This window comes from Perca flavescens, chromosome 12 (assembly GCF_004354835.1).
Source record: "Perca flavescens isolate YP-PL-M2 chromosome 12, PFLA_1.0, whole genome shotgun sequence".
Taxonomy (NCBI): Eukaryota; Metazoa; Chordata; class Actinopteri; order Perciformes; family Percidae; genus Perca; species Perca flavescens.
The window spans coordinates 25,974,727-25,991,074 of record NC_041342.1 but is presented as its reverse complement, the minus strand read 5'-3'; the positions used below and the strand labels follow the sequence as shown (position 1 = coordinate 25,991,074).

General features: G+C 40.3%; 1 protein-coding gene across 5 annotated transcripts in view; it reads left to right on the top strand.

The window, feature by feature from the left end:
• Positions 1 to 276: 276 nt before the first annotated feature.
• Positions 277 to 16,348, top strand: part of rnf220a (ring finger protein 220a) — a 288,419-nt gene continuing 272,347 nt past the window's right edge. For 4 of the 5 annotated variants that reach the window (XM_028592718.1, XM_028592717.1, XM_028592716.1 and 1 more), the window contains exons 1-2: positions 277 to 361; positions 607 to 828. The gene's annotated coding sequence lies outside the window, so the exon portion shown is untranslated. Of the gene's footprint in view, positions 829 to 16,348 lie in introns of all 5 variants that reach the window. The other variant, XM_028592714.1, reaches the window with a different exon arrangement.

The following is a 16,348-nucleotide window of genomic DNA, read 5'->3' as shown; positions in this document are numbered from 1 at the left end:
ACTAACTGTAAATGTATGTCTTCTTGTACTTTTAGTTTTGTTTGTAATGTCTCTGTTATTTCTCGTTTGTAGTGCCTCATATGTTTTTATTTTTTATTTTATTTGTATCTTCATAAGTTGTGCACTTGATGTTCACGTGCTATTATTGCTTACCTGATTCTCTGTAAACTGCATTTTGTCAATAAAAAAAAGGAAAGATTTCCTGTTTATGACTTGCCGTTCCCATCATTAAAACTATATATCATCTAATTAAACACTAATTAAAACAGCGCCCCCCCTCGAGTGGTAAAAGGTGGGATTGCAGGGCTCCCTAAAATACACCAGTCTACCGTTGCCAAAGGAAAGGAAACCAAGGCCCCAGGTGAAGATGGCGTAGCATGATTAGGATTTTTATGCTATATACTGTGTATGATTTTTATGCAGCTGTGAAACTGTGAACCGTTCGGACTGTAAAGCAAAGTGTGAAGGGAGCTGTGTTCTCACACAAATAAAACCTTAGTGAGCTACTTTAAAAAAATAAAAACTAAAATAGCCGGGAAGCTGTTAACTTAGCAAGGTTCCCAGTGTTGCTAATTATATCAGCTAACGTTACTGTGTTTTCGCTAGGCCACTAAGCTAGCAGCAATGGAGGAAGGACTTCCCTGAGAACCAGCTGCCCAAAATGACTGACTGAGAATATAACTGATGTAAGAAGAAGAAGAGGACGGAGTTAGGACATCTATGGACAGGAGAGACTTGACACTCCAGCTAGTCTAGATGCAGTTGTCAGATATGACGTGCTTCCTGAAAACGTTGCCGCCATGAAGGACAGTGGACTTCAAATACATGGTAGGTGAATCAAACGCACCCCTCCTCTCTCTTTTGGCATAGTTTATGTGGTTGTATTTCAGCTAAAGTTTGTCATTGTGTATATAAACACTCAGCACCAGACAGGGCATGCTCCCATGTGATTTAGAATTCTGCAATTTGACATTATGATATAAAGTAGGCTAGTAGTCACCTATTTGAAAGCGTGTGATTTGTGATAGGCTGTAGCCCTTGAAGAGGTCTAGTGCTTTTTTCATCCTTGCATGGTTTTAAGTAGTGTTGTATAGTGAGTTATTAGCTTTAAAATGTAGGTTTACTTCAATAAGGGATACTGTGTGTAGGCTGTTTTTGCATTTGATGTGCTTTGGTTTGCATTGGTTGTCTAAATGTCCTCCTGTGGTTAAAAATAGCCTTTGTGGTTTGTAATCTATTTTAAAAACATTTTGCATTTCATTGTGCTTCAGATACACTTTGCCTTTTACACAATACCATATAAATTAAGTAATTCTCATGGCATTCCGTTCATTTCACAAACCTTTTTATATAAAAGCCTTCTATGTGAAAGCATCCTTTTCTTTTTTGTTATGATTAGCCTAAATGTTACTGAACCTCTTAATTAATTGCCTTGTGGTAAACTTGTATTCAAATCCATGTTCTATTGTAGAATAAGGGTGTTATGACAACTCTGCCAGGGACTGCATACTATTCATGTTGAGCATGTGTTGGGCCACTCTTTAATGCCCAGTCCATCCCTTTATTGTAATCTGTGCTGCCCAAAAGCCAAGGCATTGGCCCTCCATGTGCCGCTATTGAAACAGCCGTGTCCAGATTACTTTAGCTGTGGCTACTGCTGCCGAGTTGGTGACGTTTTACCCACAGAGGTTTGTGGAAAATGGTGTTCAATAAAGGCCACTAACGAACAGAAATATTGATACTACATAGGTTTTGTGTTTTTATAGAGAAAATTACCATCCATGTCAGACAACATGCTGTTGTGCAAGGATATGTGGTATGGCTGACTGTAGGGCTGGACAATATGGAGAAAATCAAATATCACGATATTTTTGGCCAAATACCTCGATATCGATACCGCAATGATATTGTAGTGTTGACTATTGGTGCTTTCACAAAATATTTACACAATGAGATTTTTGGATATAATGACTAAGTGGTTAAAGGCAAATAATAGAACAGTTACAACAAGTCTGGTAAGTTCAGAAAATGACATCACTTTACTGTAATGCAGCCTTTAAAACCAGGAAAAGACAACACTTATGCCATATTACGATATCCAAAATCTAAGATGATGTATAGTCTCATATCATGATATCGATATAATATCGATATATTGCCCAGCTCTAGCTGACTGTATTTTTTTATATATATATTTTTTTTAAGTTTAGTAGATCATTGTCATTTTGAATAAGATTTTCAGACATCTGCAACAGAACAAAGTGTAGATATTACACTCTCACAAGTGATAAGATGACTTCTTACAATATTGACCAATTCCATTAGCTTTTAAACTAATCTTTGTTTGAGTTGATATAACCGCGACCTCTTCCTGTTTTGTGCCATAAAGCTGATTTCAGTTTGTCAAATCTGGCCGGGCAGATTACGTATGTAAAATACTACATAGAGACCAGTAAAGGCAACTATTCTTCTCACCAACTGTCTGATTTGTTTATATCACTTTGGATAATGTCTCAAAGATAATGCAGTAATGATTGAATATTTAGCATAGTACAGATAGTACTTTTAAACCAAAGACACCCTTTACTGTATGTTTTATAGCTGCTATCTACCATACTTGAGGCTTAGAGACTTTGTGTCTTTCTTTGGCTCACCGTGTCTCTTCTCTCTATTTAGTCACTGTTTCTCCTCTCTCTTACATCTTTTGTTTCCTCTGAGGAGTGCTAGTGAGCGGCAGAGGAATCATAGAGCCATCAAAGGTTGCCAGCTGTAGGAAATATCTTCATTTGCAGTGTGCTAGCCTGACACCTGAGCTCCAGGCTTGTGTGTGTGTGTGTGTGTGTGTGTGTGTGTGTGTGTGTGAGAGAGTGTGAGTGTGAGACTGATAGTCAGCCATCCCAGCTCCCCAGCAGGTCCGTCTTTAAATTGTCTCTGTGTGTTTTATAGCTGTGTGTGAGTGTGTGGCTGTGGGCCTGTGCCCCATCCATCAGCGTTAAGATGGCACATTACTGTTAATGAATGATATTTGTGTTCAGCGTGTATGTCAGGAGGGAGGACCAGGGAAGCAAAACAAGCCCTCCCCAATCACCTCACCTCCAGCCTCCTCATTTTCTTTGCCTGCTTTGCGTTGCAGGAATTTATTTAGCTCTTGAGCCAACTTATTTGAGCTGTTGCATATAAACAGCAATTTTGGTGTTTTTCCAACCAGAGTTACAAGTCAACATTGTCCGTTTTGCTGAGTAGATTTTCAAAACCATTGGAACCGTAAGACTTTTATAGGACCATACTATTGGTTTTATATGATTTAGCACTTAACTTTCACAATCACATAGTTCACATTATTTTTGAATGCATATATTCTGAAGCATGCTATACTTACATATACCAACAAGGAACGACTCTCAACCTTAGCACTAGACAACAATAATGTGATTTTGAAAATATATATTTGAATGACCAACCAGCTTAAAAAGGTTTGGTTTGAAGAAATCTTGAGGTCAGTGGCTACATGGAAGGTAAATGATGTATGTTAAAAACAATGGAATGATTTGGAAAGGATGAACAGTCTGTTACATATCAAATCAAGTTTATTTATAACCAGAGTTGACCAAAGTACTCTACAGGGTAATGTGAATGGTAACAATAGCAAGAAAAATAACAACAAAAACACAAATAAATGGCAATGGATAAATATGAGGCAATATCATATGTGCACAAAACTAAAGCAGAGCTTAAATGCCAAACTATTAGTAAACTCCTACTAAAGTTGTGTTGATAAGCACTAAACATTAGTTCAATCCCAAGAGCAGTAAATAGTTTCTTCCCTTTTCCTTGTGTTTATGATATGTGAGAACATCTTGGGGTCACTGTGTGTAGATGATTCATATCTCATCCACTCACTGGATCTCTACATGCCTTCTCACTCTACCTCTAGTTTTCTTCCATAATTCCTTCCCCTCCTCCCTCTAACTTTCCTCTTTGCTCTTCCACCTCTGCCTCTCCTCTTATATCCTCTGTCCTCCTCCCCCCTTCACCACCTCGCCTTCCCCTCACAGTTCTCATCATGCTACAGAGTGACGTTTAACAGAGCCAAGTGAGGTGTGAAACTTCAAGTATGGAATGAGATTAGTGCCAGCAGACATTGTGTTTGAATTGCAGAACGCTGCCTGATGTTGGTGAATCTCGTCGTCTTAGATTTAACAGTGTTGTTTCAGATGAATCCAGTGATTGTGCTCTATAAGTGTCAATCATAGCAACGACTGGTATGTCAGGATAAAATCATAACAATGTGATATATTACGGTGGGGAAATTGTCACCGTTTCCACAGTGAGGTCAGAGGTCACGGTCAGCTATAGAACAGCAGCTGTGGAGCTGCTGTGAATTCAGTGTCTTGCTCAAGGACACTTAAACAGGGCAAAGGGTTGCTGAAATAGGACCGGTGTTATTGCCTTAGAGGTAACATAGATGATTTTGTTCTGGCTTTTCACTCACCTTGGAAATAATTGATTAAATAATAATACAAAATGGAAATGGGTTGCTCACAAAAATTAAATTATTTGATCTGGAGTTTTAATTCTTTGTTACGACACAGTGTACATCCAGTTTAGGTGATACGGTAAAGAAAACGACTACATTTGAGAATATAGGTTACACAGTGTTGTCAATTGTTCAGAGCTTTTTTACATTTTATTTAGAAACTCTGACTATGTTGTCTAGAAAGACGTAGCTGTGAGGTAAAGGGGACGTTAATGTCCATCAGGCGCCATGTATCGGTACGATAAACTGTTGCAAATTTGTACCATTTTACAGTAAATTATCAAAATTTTCTGCACACTGGACACATGGAGTGTCACCTATCAATTGGTGTCTTCCATCAATTGGCGTGAAATAATGGGAAAGGGAAAATATCAGGTGGCAGGACACCAGTGGGAGTCTTACTGTGTGGAAGGAGCTCATAATCCACTGCTCACAAATTGTTATGAGGTTGAGTGCTGATGCAAGCAGCAGCACTGTGACTTTATGAGTGGGACGGGTAAGGGAGATATCTCACACCCGGTGTCAGTAATATGCAGAACAAGCTATGTTAAAAACTCCTATTGTCCAAACAAAATGAAAAATGTTAAGGAAATGTGTTTATAATATTAGTAATTATTACTATAACTTTAAATTATTATATGTAATTATACATAACTCACAAATACATTACCTTTTTATTTATTTCCAAAGTCCCTAATAGAAGAATTTTCTGATTTGACTTACCGACCTTTACATTTTACACCATGCCTGCTGCAGCAGTAGGATAGAGGCGGGATAGATGGATGGATGGATGGATGGATAGATGAATAGACATGTTTTCCCAGTGTCAGGCAGGGTGACAGCGCTCTGTCGCACAGGCCTCCAGCAGATGTCACTCACTCATTAGTGAATGATGTGTGAGACTGGCCAGGGACAAGCCACAGTCGGCGGGCCTCAACAGAAGAGTGAGAACGTGTCGAGGACACATTACCTCCCACCTCACTGATGGCATTAACAGTGCCTGTAACCTACATTCAATTACACTTCCATTTTGCATCCTATAATGTGTACTATCACTTTCCGATAACCAAACCCTTACTAACAAGGCCACTGCAGATGAAGACATTTTCCCTCATCTGTAAAATCTGCTAAAAGCATATCCCTTTATAAGAAAATGGTTTAATGATATTTCTACTTTACTCGCTAACGGAGGAAAACAACTGACAGGGTGCGGAAATGAAAGGTGGTCGATGCCGTCAACTAAACCCGCGTCATTGTCTGGAATTAATACATGGGACACAACCTCTAGTTAACCCATGATGTTCGTGTCCTGCTCTGTCTGCCCGTGTTTACGGGTTTCACCTTGACCAGCGTCAAAACGTTGTATGAATGTGTCAAACAGGAAGCTGACATTAGCTCACCGTCATGCTATTTCCTATGACTGTAGTGAGCTGTTAACAAGCTGAATAACGGTCTGGGAAAGTAGGGCAAGAGAAGGGGAGTAAAGCTGAGCAGAGGGAGAATGGGAAGGGGTGAAGAGATGGAAGCTGAGGTGGCAGGGAGTTGAGTGGAGAGAATGGGTAATGGGTGAGGTGAAGGATACAGGTGTCGTAAACATCCTGTGGTGCTCTCTGTTTGTCTTTGTCAGCATCAAGCGACTGGACGGCAGAGCAGCAGCAGCAGCAACAACAAGAGAACAATGTTGATTCACTGTTTTGGATGACGCTGTCTGGCAAACTGTCTGGTGTGTGTGTGCGCAGTTGGGTGTTTTGTGTGTGTATCATGTGAACTTGAATAACTTGTAGCTAAAACTCAGTATACAAACCTTTTTATAAAGGCTTAAATATTTGGGAACAAACCTTCATCTGTCGGCAGATAAAGTCGTAGTGTTTGGTCTGAAGGGATGTTGATCATCAGCTTTCTGATCCAGTCGCCACTTGTCATTCCCATTACTGATAGCTTATGTACGTAGCTTATAACTGAAAATGATTTTATAATCCAGTTATTCAAGTCTTAGTGCAGAGCCACAGCTCACCTGAAGTTCACCTCACTGTGCTGACGTTCACTACCCTCCAGTTTCCTCTGCAGAGAATAGACCTGGTTGCTCCTGATCTACCATCTTATCCAATTTAACATTTTTCATTTATTTATTTTTTTCCAAATAAATTGCATCATAACTTAGAAAGCCAAATAGTTTTTGATGGATATCTATTTCTGTTTCGTGCTTTTTGGTTTTCCAGGGTTGCCTAGTGGCCTGCAATCTTAACAAAAGCCTACCTGTCATCGGTGTATGCTGGGGAAAATAGCCATTATGTGTGGGATGTCTAGTTTTGTCGGTTTCAATCATCTTAAAATCTGTTCCTGTACCAACCAATAATACATGACTAGGTGTCCTGATAGACAGTAATAATGGACCAGACAGTGGTCACTCCCCTTTAGGATTGCAAGTAATTATTATTTTAACTATCAATTCGTATGCTGATTTTTTTTTTTTTCTTCTTTCGATTAACAGATTGTTTTGTCTACAAAATGACATAATTAACTGAAAATGCCCATTGCAGTTTCCCATATCCCAAGTACACATATTCAAAATGCTTGTTTTGTTCAATCAACAGTTAGCCTATACCCAAAGATAATGAGCAAATCCATGATGTGTTTTATTTAGTGCGATTCATGTTTCCTTTGGCAGTTTTGATAAGAGTCTACTTTTCAGATAGAAGTTAAGGTGTTTTTTTATTTTTTAACAGTTTTTCATTTGGAAAATGAGACTTTAACTACAAAAGTACACAGAGCTTATGGTCTTTAGTAATAAGATGTAATGTCTTCAGTCTAATGGACTTTCAGAATCTTTTTCTGTCCATAATTCAATTACAACAACACGAGGATGTGCGTTCGGTGCGGATATGAAGATGAAAAGGTCACAGGTGTATTGTGGGATTGCACATTCATTTGAGAGAGTGTGACATATCAGTTGTGTGGGACTTTGGGACTGAATCCACGTGGTTCAGTGGGCAGGAAGCAGCAGAGTCAGGAACAGGAAACAGGAAGTTATTAGCCAGGATGATCTGAACAAACTGGTCTGTGGAGTACATCAAGAGAACAACAACAGATGCAAGCGCGTGCGACGGCATAAGAGCCAGAGACCAGCCTGTGCTATCCTGAAAGCAAAGACTCCCAACACTTGCACGCGTTTGTGAAACCAGGCTGAACTTTTAGTTCATTGTGACTGTTCCGACACCTGCAGTATCACAGTCAGCCATCACAACACAGCACTTCCCGAAAACACTCAGGTAAACTTCCAAAATGAAGGAAATACAGGAAGCACCTGAATAAATGACAGAATCCGAGTGTGTTGACAGTGTGTGGAGCATTTTCCTGCTATCACTCTGGTAGACTAAACTCTCCTAGGAGAATAAGTTAAAACCAATAAATAGGAAAATACAAACCCAAACAGAAACCCTTTTCTGTGCGGTACGGCAGGACAAAAGATTGTCAAATTTCTGACGATCATATTACATTAGCTTGATGTAACAAGCTTTTTTTGAAATCACGAAATCATAACATAATACGCTTTGTTTTCTCATGATCATTGGGTAATTGTGAATGGGAGCAAACTGAGCTTGTCTGGTTCCAACATAACATGTTTTGCCCCATTGTATATTTTACTGGCCTGGAAAAAAAGAGGGGAAAAACCACTGTTCCAAATTAACTTATTAATCAAATATACAGTGTAATGATTCATCCAAACAAGAAACAAAAATACTATTCTGCATCTACAAATATGAGTTCAGTCAATTTAGTTGGATTTGGACTCTAATAATTCATAGTTATTCTACAGTAATGCTTGTTTTAATTTAGGTTGAAAGGCCAGAGTGAGACTATAGTTTCACTGCTGCCTCTTTGTAAACTCCCAATATGGATTATTGTTATCATGAGTCAATATTGTGTATTTTGGTTAAAAAAGAGCAATCATTGATGACTTTTGTGATATGGTTTTTGTAGGTTATATATTAATTATTGTTCTTAAATTATGCAACATAGCACCTAATTTTCTACAATGTTATAAAGAGAAGACATGCTGTTCAGGCAAATGCCTTCTTTTTTAATCTAGATTTTGTAGATTTGATTACTCTGCTAACTTTTTCTTAACTGCTGATTATTAGAGATTGATTGGTGTAGGGCTGAAACTAATCATTAACATCTATCAATTAACCTGTTGATTCATTTTTTGTAAAGCGGTTTAATTGTTCAATCTATAAAATAAAAACAATAAAAACCCAGAGGCATTTATTTTCCAGTATTAGAAAATAGAAAAATAATGAAAATAGCAAATGGTTGGCATTTCTGCTTTAATCAGGTAATCTATTAAATGACTAATCATGTCAGCCCTATATTGCCCTTTTCCCCCTCTGGCTGTATGACATCCTGGGTGAGAAAGGTGACTTCATCCCTGTGATGTAACGTAATCGGAAACAATGTCCTTAGTCAGTACACCGGGAGTGAGACCCTCAACTAAACCCAAGCTCTCAGACCGACAGAAATAAAGTAGATTACCTTATTGGGGATGCGGGGGAGTTCATGCTACTGCTGTCCAGGATGTTAAGTAAACTTATGTGACATCATACTACAGTCTCAGTATGGAGTGTGTAACACAAACAAACTGTAATGTGTGTTTCGATTGGCTGAGAGTTTGGCACGCGGAATGGCTGATTGGCTGCGTCGTCTATTCTGACACTATTGTTGCACTAGTTTTCCGCCAATAGAGACACCGAAATAATACACACACACACACACACACACACACACACACGGACACACACAGACATACTGGCTCAATGGGCTCCTGGATGTTCCTACTTTCCTTACATAGAGTAGCTCCACCAAGCAGATGTTTCCCTTGACGGAGAGATGGGAAAGCAGGTGTGTGTGTGTGTGTGTGTGTGTGTGTGTGTGTGTGTGTGTGTGTGTGTGTGTGTGTGTGTGTGCGTGTGCGTGTGCATGTGTGCTGTTTACCTGCATGTTAGCTGGCTCTAGCTTCCTGTGGACACGCGTCTGTTTGACTGGACAGCCTGACCAGAGAAACCAGGGGGGGGAGGGGTCCTGGTTTTGAAGTAAAAAAAACAAACCAGTTTGCTTAAGGTGAACACTGGCTAATGTGGGGAAACTCTAACTGAGTAACTGAAATCCCAAGTACGTCATGTCTTCATATCGGTGAGCAATTTACCATTTCTTCTCACTTAGTTCTTCTATCTCTGTCCTTGGCTCTCCCTCTATTCTCCAAATATTGTTAAAATTGTTCTGAAAAGCTTGACCACTGGCTCTAGAGGAGTTGCCCGTTTTTAACTCCAAAACATGATGAGAGAACGCCAAAACGATCGAAACCCAAACCTTGAGAGTGAGTGTCATGGATAGTCCTTCTCTCTCCTCTATCTCTTCTCTCTCCCCTTTTTCCCTCTCTGCCCCTCCCTCCGTCCGTTCCTTCTAATCCTGGTGGTGTTAATTGAAAGTCAGGAGAGGGCACTCTTGCGGTTTCATTATTAATTTAACACTCAGGGTAACTTAAAGTGCAATTTTCACCCACATGTGTAACAGAAAAATCAATGGCCACAACAGCAGTGAGCATCAAGGTTGATTACTGATGCATGGGGAGAGACAGGCGAGACACCAGCTACTTGAAGCAAAATGTGACGTGTGTGTGTGTGTGGTGTCTGGTTGGTTTTTGCTAAGTGTTCCTGAAGCGTAGACCCTGTTTTGACACCTCTTTCTGTAATACAAAACAGTGGGTAAACACAAAGACGTTATCCACTGATTAAAAATGACACCCGATGGTGGTGTGGTTGTATTCCTGTGTGTATACGAGTTTGTGTGTTCTTTCATTCATCGTCATGTGCGCGCGCCATGCATTTATATCGTATCGGCATGCTTGTGTGTATATTTCTCCATGCTTAATTGTGCACGTACATGACTCTGTGTCTTATCACCTCTAGCTGTGCACTGGTCGGCCCTGGGCTGAGGATTAAATGGGGGAAATAAAGGTATATCGCTCAGTAATGCAATCTGTCCTACGAGTTGAGAGATGAGAAGCCTGCCCTTTGCGCTGAGCGGACTCGCAGATGATTTAGAGCAAGCAGATGGAAAATTCTAATATGTTAGCCTAACCCCGAATGGCTAAGAGCTAATTTATTTCAAACCCTGCGCAAGAATTACAGTTCCTTCCTCGGATGGCTCTTTTTTTTCCCCCTTCTTGCTCTGTGCTCTCCTTATTCTCTTAACTCTCAAACACAAGAGAGAAAAGTAGCCAAGACATGCAGAGAGGGAGTGTAAAACTAAAGTGTGTTTAACCCACTTAAAAAGGACCAGGTTGTAGAATTTATTCCTTTCTTGAAGTCAAAATTGAACTCCATTTAGGGTGCAGCAGTTAATTGAAAATATGCCACTCTGAGGCGAGGTAAAAACACAGTAGAAAAGGGATAAACTGACAATTTATAGTGAGTAGGTTCTCTGCCAGGAACATTACTCTCCTCATCCTCCCATGATGTATGCCTGTACTTTATTTTAGGCAATTTCAAGTGCTTTGCACGTTAATTTGGTTATTCTAATTTATGACCAAGACATTATGCAGTTGATACTGAATTACTTCTTGATTGAGGACCACTAATAGCCCCCCTTCCCGCTTCCTCTGCCTTTACCTTTTAAATCCTGCTGCATGCAAACGTCATACAAACGCGCTTGGTCTTACCTACAGTAGGAAAATGCCAATGTAATGTGCGCTTATTGCCAGGAAATACTCAGGTACATTCAAGAACACATTGAAACACACAATCATCCTGTTAATTAAGACAACACGCACTCATGAATAGATGTGCATATATACCCAACTATGTCCCCTCCCCCGTTTTGCATCTAGCTGGATGAGGTATTTCAGCGTGATCACCCCTAAGTGGACATGTCCGTCTTGATAAACACTTTATGCAGATCAGCTTCCACTTGTTTTCCCTTTCTTGAGAGAGCGAGCGAGGGAGAGCGAAAGAGAGAAATAATACCTCTCTAATTGACCCATTTGGCTGCCTCTCTGCCCACAGGAGGGGGCCTCGGCTTTTAATGTTTGATCGGCCTAATTTCCCCAACACATCATTAGTGGCCATCTTCAGCCTCGACTCTTAATAACCTCTTTATGAGGCGAGTGGATGCCGTTAAAAGTCTTTGTCTCTCTCATCCCTCTCTCCGGATCCCGGACCCTCCTCGTCCTCGTAATTAAGTCAGATGTTTCAAAATATGGTAATGGCGCCTGGACCTGTTTTTGAATTGAATAAGCAAGCATCTTCTGGACTCTTCCACTATTTACATAATTTCATTATCAGGTGAAACACACTAATTGTTGAGTGCGGGTGTTTGTGTGAGGGAGTGTATGGACAGGGTGAGCCAGCGGTTCCTTGGCAAAAATGCAGCACTAATTACAAAGTGAGTGGCAGCGCTCCAGAGCCAGGGTGTGTAAAAGCAACAAGCCATTTACACAGAAGCTAATGGATTCCTGAGCGCCGGCCTGGCCATTCCAACAGTGTAGGGCAACGTTTTCCCAGCAAAGCTGATCTTTTATTACACATTGTATCCTAATAATAGGTCAGTGCTTACAATCTAATGCGCAGAGCAACAAGCCACTTATTCCCATTCATTTAGCATTAGCAGCAGCGTCATATGTTGTTTGGGAAGCAATTACAAAAGAAACAAACCCATCAGCTGCAGATTCAGCTGCTTCTCTCTCCACGTCAGAGTCAAAGAAACACAGAAGAAAGTCACATCAAATCTATCACTATACACTAAATGTACAATACTGAAAAGGCCAGTTGGCAGCATTTGCTTGTACAATCCCTCATGCCTCATTGTTTAGTTGACCGTCATAGCAATCCTTTAAATAGCATACTTCATAGTTTGCTGCATCCTGTCCTGCCTAGAAGCTCTTATTGAGTGCCCCATCCAAAAATGGTCTTGATCACAAGTCTATGTAAGGACAAAATATGAAATAACTTTTGGCAGGACCATTTCCTATATCTGCTTAGGCAACCGAAAGAGCTGTAGTCTACATCCGTGTTTCTAAAGCTAAATAAACTAGAAATGGTCGTGGTCCTACATAAAAAGATTGATTTGTTTATATTAGTCTGACTTTATTTCTTGAAGTTGAAAAAAGAAGGAACGTCCAACACTGTACATCTAATAGTGTTTGCATGGTGTCTGGTGAGTTGCCATCTAATGACAACATGTTGACATCCTGCTGTGTGTGTGTGTGTGTGTGTGTGTGTGTGTGTGTGTGTGTGTGTGTGTGTGTGTGTGTGTGTGTGTTTCCTTTGTCGTGCCTCCTGCAGTGTTTTTGTCCAGACATCACAAACAGCTGTGGCCGTCTCTGCCTGTGTCACGCTAGCAAACTTCCCCTACATGACAAACAACATCATCTTGCTTGTTTTACACTCAGCTGTTGATTGCTGACACAGACTTACCAGGACACAGCTGTGTGGAGGAAGCACAACTACACAAGCAACTTTCTAGACAGAACAATAATACTAGTTGTTTCTGGGTAGGGATGCAAATTTAGATTTTCTTTTCTGACCGATAGCTGGCCCTCGTTAACCGATCATTGACCGAACCTACAAGCGGGCAACTGAGTCCCACTTCACCTGTCCTCCAGCGCTGTGGAGAAAGGTCTAGCATTGGGAGACTGCAGTTGATTGTCCAGGAGGCTCGGACATACTTTCAGCTGTCTGTCTCATGGACAGCTAGGGTTGGGTACCGAATCCGGTACTTTTACCGGTACCGAGCGAATCACTGTTTAACTGATATAGGAATAATCAGTCAAAATTCTTAATCTTGATTAAACGGTTAGGCTAATCATCCCTAATTCTTTAAACCCCCGGATTATGTTCAATGGCAACATTTCTTCAGTTCCACTACAGTTTATCAGTATCTGCACATGGCAAAAGGTTAAAAGTATTGATAGGGTTATCCAGCTGAAGTAGTGTGTTAAGGTTAGGAAACAATTGTCATGTTAAAGTTGAGGGAAAGATCATTTTAATAGTTAAATATAAAAGCCCAGAGGTCCAGTGTCAAAGATGAAACTGTCCATTATACTGTAATTCTCCACGCCCTTACTTCAGTGTGCTATATAATGTCGTGCTACTTGCATTTGCGTAATTGTACCAGAAACGAGTGGAGCAACACGGCACCAACTGCTGTTACAGTTGAAATTCTTTGTGAACTTGAAGCAACACTAAACACTCGTGCCAATTCACGCAAATTCAACCAATCACAGCAGTCCCACGTGCACTCTGAGAGCCAATGACCAAACGGGAGTGACAACGGGTTGATCATTTCCTTGTTTGTAATTATGAAGACGATACATGTGTGTGACTCGAACATCTCACATTTACCAACAAAACGTACAGCGAAAGACTGTGCAAAACATTTCAGACGGTCCTGCCAACCTTTATACATTTTAACATCAATGTAGACTGTAACGAGTTAAAAGTCGCTGAAGTTGCTGCCGTTTTAATCCTGGCTGTCAGCTCCCTGCAGTGGGTGGGGCTGCTGCTCCGTTTCCCCCGCGACTGACGCTTGCACACACACACACACACAAACACACACATGGTGGATGCAGGAAAAAAAGGAGATGAGATGACACAATGACCTAAATTGAGGACAGCTGCGCTCGTTATTGGAAGTGCAATGATAAGTTAAAGTCCAATAAGAACTTTATCGAACCGTATGAATGTGTGTCCCAGCCCAGGATAGGAAATTAACTAACAATGTAAAGATCAACAAGCCACTGACACACATATGTTCACATTTAATTCATTCAATAAATTATTATCTTTTGTCTTAAATCCACCAGCCATTTTCATATTATACGAACATTTGCAGCATGCTGAGCCTTTTTGGTAAGGTTACTAGGAAATCTAAACCCAGAGTAGTTTTATTCTCCCCAAAACAGGTTTTATTTATTTTTAAACAACTTTCACTGTCTCCTACAACTTCATTGCAACAAACATACAAAAGACATCGCAATTTTTTACAAAAGCTCCCGCGAAATCGGGCATTTTGGGCCGCAACAATCTCAAAAAAAGGCTGTGAAATCCTGGATGGACTGATTAAAGCACTTTTCCCGCTTCAATCCCCCTACAGGTTGGAAGCGGAATTGTCCATTACATTACATTATGCCAGTTTGCCAGATCGGGTAGCGGATCTGTAGTTCAAATGAGACATAATGAGACCTTACGACAGTGGTAATGGACAATTCCACTTCCAACCTGTAAAGGGACCGAACACAGGGGTCTCAAACTCAACTTACCTGGGGGCTGCTGGAGGTGGAGTCTGGGTCAGCCTGGCCGGCATCAAGTATTCCACAAAAAAAGCGTTTCAAGTATTCCAAAAAATGGAGCACAACTGATCCAATCTTCTCAGTCTTTATTATTAACAGTTCTTCAACATGAATGCTTCTTCTGAACATGAACTGTTCCTCTGAAGTTGAACATTCCTTTCTGAACATGAACCGGTCTGCAGAACATAGGCTTCTCTTGCCTACTCCTTGCTGCCAGAGACCTGGCAGCACTTCCTCTCACACAGCTGAGACACATTTGTCCTGAGGGAGGAAACCGTTGAAACCCTCAGTATGGCTTGAAGATGTTCATCCATGCTTTAACACGTATGATATAAACAATTATGTAAATAGAAAGTAAAATCATGCCAATCCTGTTATATATTTTCTAAAACAAGTTAGATGCCCGTATGAACACTGAAACAGGTTCTGTTTGCTGTAACCTTTTTATTGTGCTTGTAATGGAAGGGAGGAGGGAAAAATCCACAGTCCTTGTTATGTGCAAAAATGCATTCCGAAGTTTATTAGAATTTTAAGCAGTCTGAGTAAATCAAATTAAGTGAAGTCTCCTTTGTTTCCCTGGACAGTGTTTCCTTACTTTTTTTTTTAAGACTGACTGGAAAAATGGTAAACCTATTCTTTAAATTTGACTTTAAACATCCCAGTATTGTAGTCTTCTTGCTGAAGTAAACTAGACATGATGTACAGTGCAGCGCCATCATGATATACAGTGTAGCGCCATTGCTTGTTTAAAGCCGTTTTTTTGTGTGTACTGTAACATAATTATGATTTTTTTTTTCAAATTCCATCAATCAAGTAAATTAAAAACTTTTGATCATTGTATTTCCCTCTGAGTGTATGCATGTGTGTGCATATTTACAAGTTAATGAGAAATATATGAATCCCCCCCCTCGTTAAGTCATTTTTCACCCAGCCCGTCCATGTCTCCACCTTTGATGAGATACAGTACCCCCCCCCCCCCCACCCCCCATCAAAGTGTCTGTGCCTTATTCCACTCCCTGACAACCAGGGATGGGTAGCAGTGTGTGTGTGTGTGTGTGTGTGTGTTTGTGTATGTGTAGATGGCCATCAGAGGCCAACTTCTATTTGCCATTTACACCAAATTGTTATTAATTACCAGACGGGATGAGACCAGGAGGAGCCAGCTTGTCCAGCGCTGGCATCAAGTCTGTAATTTTTAAAACATCTAAAGCTCACTAATTCTTCTGTGTTTAATCAATACATAAACAAATTGGCAATTTTCTCTCCTCAGAAAGTGTCAAGAGGGTTCAATACTGAGGGATTTTAAAGTTATTTAGTTAATATTCGGTCATGTGCACTTAAGTTTACTTGTCCACAATGGAGCAAAGTATCACTGCTGTTGGAATAAGGTAAACTACTTCTATCAAGAAATTTACTCTTAGTTTTGATAAAGAAGTTGATTTGCATTGGAAACAAGTGGAATTACT